Consider the following 13,558-nt stretch of genomic DNA (forward strand, 5'->3'; position numbering starts at 1 on the left):
CGAGAGGTACATTGAACTCTGCTGCTTCGGGCTAAAACAAGTTTTAAGGTAAGGTCTTTTAATTATTTATTTGGTTATTTATTATTGTATTTATTGTTGTTTTAAGTTTTTAGGCTGTTGGTGCCTCCACCATGTCGGCTGCCCGTGCCGGCGTGCGGAGGCACCACAGCGTGCATTTTTTATTCAGGCAGGTTGAGGGGAAGCTCTTTTGAATGTCACGTATGGACTTTTCCAGCAAGCTGATCCAAAAGACCTTAGCTTTTAGATCTGACGACCTGAATTGTTTGATGACTCTGCCCTTGAAAAAAGGATTTGATGTTTAATCAAATTAAACAAACCGCTTCCCTGCTTAATGACTTTTGGCAAAGGTTTGATTCAGTTAAAGCCCAGTTCTCCATGTTCACTGTCGAGAAACTTTCTGATAACACACTTAAAACTGTGATTGTAAGAATGTTCAATGAAACAGTGACTGGAGATGATATTTATGTTTGGTTGGGTAGATTTTGCACTGTTCGAGGCCAGCCTGTCAAAGTGTTAGATGAAGATGGCATTTGGACATGCTTCTGGCGAATTCCCATTAAACAATGGGAAGACGCTGGGGGCTACCAGGCCTGAAACATCTGCCTTCCATGATTGTGCTCTGAGAGAACAGAGGCTACATACCAAACTCTGCAGGAAGGGTTGCAGGTTTGGTCATCTCGCTGAAGCATGCCAAGAGTTAGTATGTGGGAAGTGTAGAGAAATTGGTCACAGTTTGATGATTGTACCAATGGCAGACGGTGCAATCTTTGTGGAGAAACAAACCACCTCTACAGAGACTGCCCTAAAAGTTTTGCCAACAAGCTCAAAATGGCCGCCCCACATGGGCAACAAACGAATGAACAAAGGAAAGAGGAGGCGGTCCCTGAGGTTTTGGCGGGAATTTCAAATTCCCAGCCGGCCTCAGAAATTGGGCAGGAAGGAGGAAGTGGGACGGCTACAGGGGCGGAGGCAACGGAACAGGAAATGGTCATGGAAGGAGAGGAAAGTGAGGAAAAAACAAATTCCTCACTAGTAACAGTTTCGGATGGGGTGCAGGAATCTACCGGGAGTGAGACAGAGTGTTCACTCCCTAACGCTCAGGTGCAAAAAAGACCTGCGGGGTCTCCTCTGATTGTAACGGAGGAGAAAAAATCTAGGGCAGCATATAAGCTTGATAGTTCTGATTCGGTAGATCTGGAGCGCATGTGGCCCCTAGAGTCCCCCAATGAGGTTTCCTTTTTGCACATTAAGCTAACAGCATCGTCGCCAAAGGAGCCACAAGAGGTTTCCTCTGTGGCCTCTGAAGCGACAGGCATTTGCCCTCCTGATCCCAGCTCGTCTGAGGAAAAGGAAAGGCAAATGCAACAAGATATAACATGATTTTAATCATATCTTTGTAGTCTTTTTACTGTCTTCTGTTTTAAATGTCTTATACCTTTTTAACCCTACTGCTCATGGCCCTCACCATCTCTACTATCAATGTAAGAAGTGTGAGGTCCACCATTAGAGCACAGAGTATTTTGTCCCTTTTAAAATCTTTTAAGTCAGATTTGTTTTTATTACAAGAGTGTTCTCTGCCCTTTTTAACTAGGTACAAGAAAATGGAGGAGCTATGGTCCGCAGGAGCCTCCATATGGAGCGGATCAAATTTTAACAAAAATGACGGAGTTGCGGTTTTAATTAATAATCCTAATATCTTGGTGAAGGGCAGCACTGTGGTGAGGCAAGGCCGGGCACTTTTAGTAAATCTGACCTTTTTAGACAGGGATTTTAATGTTCTTAATGTATATGGTTATGGAAAAGAATGAAAGATATGAGCTTTTAGAAGACTTGCAACCCCACATGCTAGGTAGGGCCCCCCTAATGGTAGCAGGGGATTTTAATTGTGTTTTATCCAAAACAGACAGGAAAAGGGTAGGGGAGGATTTTAGAGTGGACAAAACGTCGGTTTTATTGCAGGGTTTAGTCAGAGATTTTAATTTAGTCGACTGTTTTAAAATTTTGCATCAAAGAGAGGAGGGCTTCACCTGGTTCAGTGGTGATGGTGACAAAGCCTCTCGAATCGACTACGTTTTTACAAGGGACTGCCCGCCGACCGATGCTACATTAACCCCCCTCTTTTTCTCTGATCACATGATGCTGTCTTGCACCCTTTCACTGCCCATGGGTGTGACGGTAGGGGGAGGGCTGTGGAAGCTGAACTGTTCCCTGTTGGAAAACAAGGATATAGTTTTAGAATATAGGGAACAGTTCAGCCAATGGCAGAACCTCCAAGAATTTTACGATACACGTGCACAGTGGTGGGAGATGGTAAAGGACCGGACAAGACAGTTTTTTAGAAAGATAGGGAAAGAAAAGAAGAGTAGGGAAAAGAAACGCATGTTGGGGTTCCAGAAAAGACTACAAAGGTATTTTAATCTTTTAAATAATGGTTTTGATTTTAACGAGGAATTCAGGAAGTAAAAAAAGAAATGTCAGTTTTAGCCAATATAGAAAGTAAAGGGGTCCTTTTAAGAAGTAAAGAGAGAGAAATAGAAGAAGGCGAAAAGTGTACCAGATATTTTTTTAAGAAAATAATAACAAGGGGTGGGGGGTTAACCAGGGTTAAAACAAGGGATAGGGAGGTTAACACAACAAAAGAGATTTTAGAGGATGTGGAAAAATTTTATGGGGCATTATATAGTTTTAAAAAGGTACACTTTGACACTGCAAAAGAAGTTTTACATTTTATTGAGGAAAGGGTTGACTGTCAAAATTAGATTTTAACCCAAGATTTTAACATCTTAGAAATCCAAAAAGCTCTTGGAGGTTTCAAGAAGGGGAAGTCCCCAGGAGTGGATGGACTTCCCCTAGAGTTTTATCTAACATTTTGGGACATTTTAGGACAAGAGCTTTTGACAGTTTTTAAAGAGTTTGAGACCCTCGACAGACTTCCAGACAGTTTTAGAATAGGGATAGTTTCTTTACTTCACAAAAAAGGTGACCGGACTGACTTAAAAAACTGGAGACCCATAACACTTTTAAATTTTGATTATAAACTTTTTAGCAAAATTTTAGCAACACGCATGTCAACGGCTTTAGAGGACGTGATTCACCCGGATCAAGCTTGTTCTGTGCCCGGAAGAAAGATAACAGACAGCCTAGTGCTGATCAGAGACGCCATCTGTTATGCGAGAGACAGAAATATTCGGCTAGTAGTCCTAAATTTAGACTTTGAAAAAGCATTTGACCGAGTCTCGCACCAGTACCTTTTTCAGGTACTGCAAAAAATGGGTTTTCCAAAGAGGTTTGTAGCCTGGGTGGGACTGCTGTACAAGGGACTAGTCAGCAAATTCCTTGTAAACGGGCATCTTTCCAAAACTGTGAACATACATGGACGATGTTACTCTTTTAACCACAGACATTTTATCTATACGAAGAGCACTGGACTTGACTGACTGGTACGGTCGGGCCTCGGGCGCCAAACTCAATAGAAACAAGTCTGAGGCCCAGCTCCTCGGGCCGTGGGGGGACGTGGACACAGGAGGACTTGATTTGGTTTTTAAAGACAACGATTTTAAAATTTTAGGTGTTAAATTTGATAAAGAGGGTGGAGGACGGGAAAGCTGGACTGACTTGCTAGGGAAAGTTAGGAAAAGACTAGGGTTTTGGGGACTAAGACAGTTGACGATTGAAGGTAAAATTTTAATTTTTAAATCTGTGATTTTACCTCTGATTTTACTTGTTTGTTCTGTTTTTAGCCCCCCTCGGCAGTTCCAGGTGAAACTGGAGAGGGCGGTGTTTTACTTCCTGTGGGGGTCCAAGTGGGAGCGCCTGAAGAGGGAGACAGTCAAGAAAAGGCCAGAGAACGGTGGAAAAGGCCTCCCAGACCCCCACCTGTTTTTAGGCAGCTGCTTCACCGCCCTGCACATCAGTTATGCCATGACCCCATCCAAAGAAAACAAGACGGCTGCAATGGCGCGATTTTGGATGGGGTCTTACCTAAGAACTTTGAAAATTTTACCAGTAGATTTGAAAACCCCAGTGTCTTTTAACTTGCCTAAAGAGTACAGTTTTATAAAAAAGTTTTTAAAGAAATACCTTTTAGAGAGTGAAGATGTCACCATTTTAACTAAACACAAGTCTCTCATTTCTGTTGTGCAGGACCGGGAACCGGTGAGTCCAGTTCCGGGCCTCACACTAAGTGAGGCCAAACAAGTTTGGCGGAATGCGGCTCACCCTGCTCTCCAGAACAGGCACAAGGACTTATCGTGGATGGTGGCTCATGAGATCCTCCCGGTCAGGGCGGTTATGCACTCCAGAGGCATGGCCAAAAACCCCATCTGCCCTCGGTCCGGCTGCAATTCCCCGGAGACCGTCCACCACCTGCTCTGGGACTGCAGCACTGCGCGGGCCCTGTGGGCCAAGACCGGCCCCCTGTATTTCCCGTGCCTACCAGCAGGTGGGGCCCAGTTCGGGTACCAGCTCGCCATCCTTGGGGTGGGCCGGGGCTTGAAGGACTTGACGGCACAGAAATTTACCTCGCTCTGGCTCACCCTCAACGTCATCAAGGATGCCATCTGGGCCACCAGAAACCTGCTGGTGGGGAAGCGCGTTACGGTAACCCTCAATGCATGCGAGCTAAAGGTAACATCAATGCTGCAGGGGTACCGGACGACGATATTCGGACTGGGGGGCCGGGGTCGCACAGAGAGGGTCCCGGCAGGCACCGACCCTGGCTGCCCGTAGATGCACCCTCACCATTCTGGCTACGGGAACAGCGGGCCAGCGGGCCGGAGGAGAGGGGATCTCCGCTGAGCCCGTAAAGTAGCATCTCATGTCCCTGTTCTGGAGAGTGGGGTGAAGACCGACTTGATAAGGACTCACCCCCGGTCTTGCACAACAGATGGTTTTTTTTATTGGTTTTTATCCAATAAATTGGTTTTTATTGTGTTTTATCAATAAAATTGGTTTTATTAACATGCATATGAGGCTTGTTTGCTTTTTTAAATTTGTATTTTACTTTTGAAACCAATCGCACCTTTTAAACACACCCCAAATATGGCCTTTTAAAAACAAGCAAAACACTGTGGTTTTAATCAAATGTTTTTTAACAATGATTGTTTCTTTCATTTTACCATGTGTATTTATTATATATTATATGGCTTGTTTTAATGTGTGCTTGAAAAGAAAAATGTGTGTGAAAGTAAAAATGCAAATGGAAAAAATGTAACTCGTGACAATAAAACTTTTTTGAAAGAAAAAAAATCTGTTCTTATCAGTTTAATATCTGATACGTCCCCCATCCGGGGACTACATATTAAATGGATTTTTAGATCACGGAGCTGGAGCCGGGGCTTGCTCCGTCCACTCCAAGCATCGGCCTGGTATTGCAGTGTCTCCAGGAACGGTGTGCTTTCCCTTTTTGGGGATTGCCGTTTATTGTGTCGAATAGCAGAACAAGGAATGAGATCTGCCATGCTGTGGTGTATTGCGAACTTTTTTCCTGATGCGCCCTCCTGGGGTCTTGGACTCTTCCACGAACGATGCACCCACCTGAGGTCTTTCACAGACGAGGTGATGCATCGAATCAGGTGTGTTTGGTTAAAGAGAGTCATCTAAAACCGGCGTTGGGAAGCACCGGCCCATGAGCTTGGCAGTTTCCAGGCCAGTAATGGAAGGCACCCGTCCTTCCTTTCCTGGAGGGGGGCTAACCGTTGGTGTGGACGGTAGAGACGCAAATCGTACCTCTGGCTGACCGCCTGGGCCTTCATACTAACCTGGCAGGGGAGACACCATGATCAAGAAGGCGGTTCACCCAGGGCGAGGCTTGCCCATTGCACTCCGGCCATGCTGACCCCTGCGAATTCCCCAAATGCGGGAATCTCGACTGCATAATTTATGGTAGTGGGGGACTGCGTTCGCGCTCTCCCCTGAAATTGTTGGTGAAACAAAGCAGAAGAGGTTTTTTCCAGGTTTTTTTTTTTTTGCGTTTCAGAATGGGGAGTTCTGTCACATGCGAGGTATGTGTTGTGCGCCTGTGAAACAACGCTTTCACCGATTTTTACGCTCTTGAAAAATCGGACCCTGGTGGGTGGTTCAGTTCGAATATAGCACAGACCTTACTTTGAAAGTCGATTGGACTGACTGCAGCCTAGCTGTAGCTGTCTCCATGTTGTTTGGTTGTCCTTTTTCAATTGGTATTAATTTTGTTGTCGCTTACAGCGCCACCGAGTGGCCTGTCGCAGCGCCCTTTTTCACCTTGCTTCTGACTGAGCCCCTGCACAGGTGTGCCGATTTGGGTGAAGGGATCTCATTCCTTCCTGGAGTTATAGCCATTCGAGCCATCTCGGACACGCCACGTTAGCACGTTTTGAGGTCCCCTCGCCAAGGTGAATGGAAATTTCCACTTTTTTGGGATGATTATTGACAGGCAGACTCCAGAGAAGCTTTCTGTGCTGCTTTGGGTGGGACTGGGCCAAATACCTGGCGCTAGGTTGCAAAAGAAGGTTTTCGACAAAATCCCAAATACCCGAAAATTCTGTCAGAGCAACGAGCCAATCTGAGACCTGCGTCTGGTTCGGCTCGAGCCAAGGATTCCCATTACATAAGGCACGTGGCTCTGCGACGAACCGTTTGGGAGTTACGAGCGATGCCGTACTTTCCGTCGCTGCAGTGCCAGCGTCAGGCCGAGCGTGACGAGTCCCGGTGACGTTGCAGACAGGGGAGGGTACTACCATCCCCCAGCGTTTTTAGGTCCCCCAGACTTACCAAAGCCGAGATGGGCATCGCCGTGTCCGGCTTCCTGCCCGCTGCGTCTTAGCGGCATCGCTTCTCGGCCTTTTGGCTAAGATCACGTATCTTGTCAGACGGTTTAGACTGCGATCGCCTCTTGGAGGTTTCCTGACTCGAGATCTTTTTATATCTTGAGTCACACAACTTCGAGAGGTACATTGAACTCTGCTGCTTCGGGCTCCAACACGTTTTAAGGTAAGGTCTTTTAATTATTTATTTGGTTATTTATTATTGTATTTATTGTTGTTTTAAGTTTCTAGGCTGTTGGTGCCTCCATCATGTCGGCTGCCCGTGCCGGCGTGCGGAGGCACCACAGCGTGCGCTTTTGTTTTAAAGAGGTGAATGGCAAGCTCCTAGGGATGTCACGTCTTGACTTCTCCAGAAAGTCCTTTTTTTTTTGGAGCGTCCATTCAGGTATAAGTTTGAGGGCTCGTCTACGTGGGTTAAGGGGACATGCGCGCTGACCCCAAAAAATTTTTGACGGACGCGGCGTCGATGTCTGCCGGCCCACGGGAGACCCCTGACCGGCGCAGGAGGATCAGGACCCCCGAGGGGCCCCGCGGAAGCCCACCCAAATTTGAGGCCCCTACATGCCATTCAGCACTTCTCCACAGGGTGGCGCACGGAGCAGTACACCTCAGGTTTAAAACAGTGGCATTTACCCGAATGGGGGGTGTACGATTTTTTTGCCCACGAAACCTATATTTGTCCATTTGACCTTTAAAGTTACAGAATGACCACGGAACCGATGCGGACCCCCATCGGACCCCCATCCCGGGTCCCACGAACCCATTATTTGTCCATTTGACCATTATATTCACACAATGACTGCGGATCATCTGCAGACCCCTTGCGGACCCCCACCCTGGGTCCCACGAACCCCGTATTTGTCCATTTGACCATTATATTCACACAATGACTGCGGATCATCTGCGGACCACTTGCGGACCCCCACCCTGGGTCCCACGAACCCACTATTTGTCCATTTGACCATTATGTTCACACAATGACTGCGGATCATCAGCGGACCACTTGCGGACCCCCACCCTGGGTCCCACGAACCCACTATTTGTCCATTTGACCATTATATTCACGGAATGACCACGGATCACATTCGGAACATTTGCGGACATATCCAAAATTGTGGTGAATGTTAACCAAAATGTCACAGATTTTGCCAAGCTGTAACTCCGCCAAAACGGGGCCAAACTGCACCAAACTCGGGTCAGAGTAAGACCTCCAGAAGGCCTACCGAACACCGATGCCCCCCCATCCATAACACCCCGGGGGGCGGAGTTATTGCCCCACACATTTTTGATAGTCAAATGGAAGGAAGAGACCTAGCAACTTGAAACTCGGTGACTTGATAGCCCTCAAAGGGCCCTCTCTGAAGCCACCTCCCCGAAGTCGATAGACCCCCGGGGGCCAGAGATACGGGCCCGCAAATGCAATAACTCACCCAAAAAGAGAGGAAAAAACACCAAACTCAGGTCAAAATTAGACCTTTGGGAGCTCTATCCGACTACACCAGCCCCATGTTCCTATGACCCCGGGGATCCGAGTTACGGCCCCACAAAATGTGGAATTTGAACCGTTATAACTCAGGAACCGGAATACCCAGGAACTCGAGGGTGGTCGCATACGGTAGGCCCCTCGATCTTCTAGGGATCCCCCGAATTTTAGCCTCGGGGTCCACCGCTTCGCGGAGATATTAGCAAAAAAATAGTACCATCCACCCCCCTCATACCAACTCATCCATGCCGGCCAGGGTGCACCCTCCCTGGCTAGAAAAGGCAGCTCGAGGGGGGTGGAAGTCGGAAGAAAATTTTTTTTATGAAGCCTAGAGAAAACACTTGTACTGTACTCAGGGCACTCAGAGGAATCCATTTTTGTAAGTTTTATCCCATTATACTGTAGAAATATGCATAGAAAAAATGTTGGATTTTGGTTAATTTCACCACATGTGGTGAATGTTAACCAAAATGTCACAGACTTTGCCAAGCTGTAACTCCGCCAAAACGGGGCCAAACTGCACCAAACTCGGGTCAGAGTAAGAACTCCAGAAGGCCTACCGAACACCGCTGCCCCCCCCCATCCATAACACCCCGGGGGCGGAGTTATGGCCCCCCACATTTTTGATAGTCAAATGGAAGGAAGAGACCTAGCGACTTGAAACTTGGTGACTTGATAGCCCTCGAAGGGCCCTCTCTGAAGCCACCTCCCCCAAGTCGATAGACCCCCGGGGGCTAGAGATATGGACCCGCAAATGCAAAAAGTCCCAAAATTTGACCGGCCATAACTCACTCGGAAAGAAGGGAAACAACACCAAACTCTGGTCAAAATTAGACCTTTGGGAGCTCTATCCGACGACACCAGCCCCATGTTCCTATGACCCCGGGCGTCCGAGTTACGGCCCCCCAAAATGTGGGATTTGAACCGTTATAACTCAGGAACCGGACCACCCAGGAACTCGAGGGTGGTCGCATACGGTAGGTAATTTCAGCCCCGGGGTCCACCGCTTCGTGGAGATATTAGCAAGAGAATAGTACCATCCACCCCCCTCGCACCTACTCATCCATGCCGGCCAGGGTGCACCCTCCCCGGCTAGAGAAGGCAGCTCGAGGGGGGTGGAAGTCGGAAGAAAATTTTTTTTATGAGGCCTAGAGAAAACAGTTGTACTGTACTCAGGGCACTCAAAGGAATCCATTTTTGTAAGTTTTATCCCATTATACTGTAGAAATATGCATAGAAAAAATGTTGGATTTTGGTTCATTTGCACCACAAATGTTGCAAGTCTTGCAGTATATTAAATAGCAATATTTTTTATTGTCAGTCTATTTCTCAAATCACTTCTAGTCTAATGAACTACACATGGGGCTATTTCATTTGTCACTTAACAGTTACTTTATTTGAAATCTTCCTAATTCCAATTTATCCATAATGTATTGTAAAATACGTTTTATAAAACAAGAGTGCACACTTTGCAGTCTATTTCTCATTCCACTTTTAGTCCAAACAACTTCAAATGGGACTATTTCCTTGGTCACTGACCAGTCTATTTCTCATTCCACTCATAGTCTAATGAACTACATATGGCACTATTTCATGGATCACTTGCCAGTCTATTTCTCATTAATTTTCTAGTCTAATAAACTACATAAGGCACTATTTCCTTGATCACTTGCCAGTCTATTTCTCATTCAAAACTTTTAGTCTAATAAACTACAAAAAGTACTATATCCTTGGTCACTTACCAGTCTATTTCTCATTCCTTTTCTAGTCTAATAAACAATACATTTCACTATTTCAGTCTATTTCTCATTCAACTTCTAGTCTAATAATCAGTTTAACTGGTGATGATGATCGGCCTGAATAAATTTGAAATAGAAGTGTATTAATGTGAAAACATATGGCACTATTTCATGGATCACTTGCCAGTCTATTTCTCATTCATTTTTATAGTCTAATAAACTACATATGGCACTATTTCCTTGATCACTTGCCAGTTTATTTCTTATTCAAACTTTTAGTCTAATAAGCTACAAAAAGTACTATTTCCTTGGTCACTTACCAGACTATTTCTCATTCCTTTTCTAGTCTAATAAACAATACATTTCACTATTTCAGTCTATTTCTCATTCAACTTCTAGTCTAATAATCAGTTTAACTGGTGATGATGATCGGCCTGAATAAATTTGAAATAGAAGTGTATTAATGTGAAAACATATGGCACTATTTCATGGATCACTTGCCAGTCTATTTCTCAGTAATTTTATAGTCTAATAAACTACATATGGCACTATTTGCTTGATCCCTTGCCAGTCTATTTCTTATTCAAAACTTTTAGTCTAATAAACTACAAAAAGTACTATTTCCTTGGTCACTTACCAGTCTATTTCTCATTCCTTTTCTAGTCTAATAAACAATACATTTCACTATTTCAGTCTATTTCTCATTCAACTTCTAGTCTAATAATCAGTTTAACTGGTGATGATGATCGGCCTGAATAAGTTTGAAATAGAAGTGTATTAATGTGAAAACATATGGCACTATTTCATGGATCACTTGCCAGTCTATTTCTCATTCATTTTTATAGTCTAATAAACTACATATGGCACTATTTCCTTGATCACTTGCCAGTTTATTTCTTATGCAAACTTTTAGTCTAATAAGCTACAAAAAGTACTATTTCCTTGGTCACTTACCAGACTATTTCTCATTCCTTTTCTAGTCTAATAAACAATACATTTCACTATTTCAGTCTATTTCTCATTCAACTTCTAGTCTAATAATCAGTTTAACTGGTGATGATGATCGGCCTGAATAAATTTGAAATAGAAGTGTATTAATGTGAAAACATATGGCACTATTTCATGGATCACTTGCCAGTCTATTTCTCAGTAATTTTATAGTCTAATAAACTACATATGGCACTATTTGCCTGATCCCTTGCCAGTCTATTTCTTATTCAAAACTTTTAGTCTAATAAACTACAAAAAGTACTATTTCCTTGGTCACTTACCAGTCAATTTCTCATTCCTTTTCTAGTCTAATAAACAATACATTTCACTATTTCAGTCTATTTCTCATTCAACTTCTAGTCTAATAATCAGTTTAACTGGTTATGATGATCGGCCTGAATACATTTGAAATAGAAGTGTATTTATGTGAAAACATCCTAATTTCAAGTTATTCAAAATATAGTAAAATATGTTTTTATTAAACATTTTATGTATAGAAATACTATATATTTATTATGTATTTATTACATATACCTTTTTATTTACACACACAATATATAAATATGTTTAAATTATTTTTATTACATGTAATATATATGTGTGTGTGTGTGTGTGTGTGTGTGTGTGTGTGTGTGTGTGTGTGAGTGTGTGAGTGTGTGTAAAGTAATGACACCTTAATTCAATTTCAAATATTTATTGAACTTTTTGTTTTGCAGACATTGTAAAGTCAAAATCAAAAATGCCTCAAAGTTCTGTACAAAAAAACACAATATATAAAAAGTATAATAGGAAACATGCATTATATAAGAAAAATAAAATAAATAAATAAACATGTTCAGAAAGATTCAGAGCAAACTGACATTAACCTTAACTATAACTATTTACAAAAAAAAGAAAAAAGAAAAATGGAACAGGCTATCAAAACAAATAAAAAGATAACCTTACTTTTTTATCGTAGAAATAAAAGCAGTAGAACAATTATCATAAAAAATATCAAAACAAACAATTTAAATAGCTACATAAATTATTTACGGGATTTTTTTTTCAATTTCTCCAGTCTCTTTTTTTACTTGCTGCACCAGCTTTTTAGACGCTATTTCCTGTGGTGATTTAAGTGGGGAGTTCTTCACCATCAGTCTGCGTCTGAGGACCATCTTCGTTAATGTGCTTCTTTCCTTATAGAAATAATAAGAAAGGCAAAGTGTTAGTGAACATGTCTACTTGTCACAAACAGTTAAACCAATCCATGGGAAATTGTACTTACTGAAGCAGATTTCCCAGACTTCTGGCCTTCTTCGGCATCGGGAGGGCTGTCGGAGAGCGTTGGGCTGGTGGATGAGGACTTTTCCTCAGCTGGCATCTTGTGGGGTTTTGTCGTCTTTCTTCTCTTGGCACCTTGCTGCCTTGGACTATCAGCTTCCTCACCCACCACAGCTGTATCAAAGAGGCGACGGTGTTCTGCTGCCTGCTTTGCATTAAGGTTGAGGGCATAAAACCTGTCAGCTGTGGTGGTGTCGTGGCACATGAACTGTGCCACTTTGTGCCTATCTTCCGGGCAGTGAGTGTTCTTTGCCTTTTTGGAGAGAGAACAGCATAGGCAAAGAGTTAGAAAAAAAACACACCTGAAACTCATAAAGCCGGGACAAGTACAGGAATGCTTACATGGGTGGCGATGGCAGTCCTCACATCAGTAAATGTGGGTGTGCCTGGTAACCCCATGCTCGCCCACGCATCCTGAAAATACTTGTTCAAGTTTTTGCAGGAGCTGGCCTTTGAGGTAAAGAAGAAGTAGTTTGCAACTCGTCCCCCTACCAAGTTGGACCGGAGTGAAAGGAATTCCTCAAGCCACCCATACTCCTCCTGGTCCAGGGCCAGCTGGGCTGCACCAAAGGCCTGGTTGGTCTTGTGGGCTGATATCTTTAGAAACAGTGTGAAGTGGCATAAGCTGAGTTTTATTTTAAAGAAAACCATGTGGACAACGAAAGACAGAGAGAAAGAGAACCACTCACATTAATGACAAAGTGGCCTTCTGTAGCTGTCGCACGGGCATCCTCCACCTCTTTAATTGTTAAATTTTGGAACACCCCTCCGTGGTGACCATAAATGCTGGCCCAGTAAGTGGTGAGGTGTCCATAAAAAGACCATTGGTCCTTTTTCTCAGGACTAGTCTTCAGACGATCTTCACAGAAAAAAAGAGAAGCATAAAGGATCACATTGATCGCCAAATAATGAGAGGAGAAAGGATTCAAAAACTTACCCAGAATCTCAGAAATAATTTTTTTGGCAGAGTCCCGGCAAGCTCGCAGTGTGGCTTTAGGGATCAGGCGGGCCTCCTTGGCTTGTTTTACAGCCAGCTCGTGGACTGCCACGCTGCGCTTTACTGGGCGGGTCAAGTTCTGGATTTCCCTCCTAATCCCAATGAAAGCCACACGGGAGAGCCGGCATGTGGGCGGCGGGGTCTCATTAAGATATTTGAGGAACTGTGCCACATTTTTTAGGTAATGGTGCAGAGTTGGCTCTGC

General features: G+C 43.9%; 1 non-coding gene and 1 pseudogene across 1 annotated transcript; both read left to right on the plus strand.

Annotated features, from left to right (window-relative positions):
• The first annotated feature begins 5,244 nt into the window (after nt 1–5,244).
• LOC132134077 (U2 spliceosomal RNA) lies at nt 5,245–5,421 on the plus strand (annotated as a pseudogene).
• A 351-nt stretch (nt 5,422–5,772) lies between these two features.
• On the plus strand, nt 5,773–5,936 carry LOC132134116 (U1 spliceosomal RNA). The gene has a single exon (XR_009429380.1). It is a non-coding gene; the product is annotated as a U1 spliceosomal RNA (small nuclear RNA).
• The last annotated feature ends 7,622 nt before the right edge of the window (nt 5,937–13,558 follow it).

The sequence above is a fragment of the Carassius carassius genome, unplaced genomic scaffold (assembly GCF_963082965.1).
Source record: "Carassius carassius unplaced genomic scaffold, fCarCar2.1 SCAFFOLD_66, whole genome shotgun sequence".
Lineage (NCBI taxonomy): Eukaryota > Metazoa > Chordata > Actinopteri > Cypriniformes > Cyprinidae > Carassius > Carassius carassius.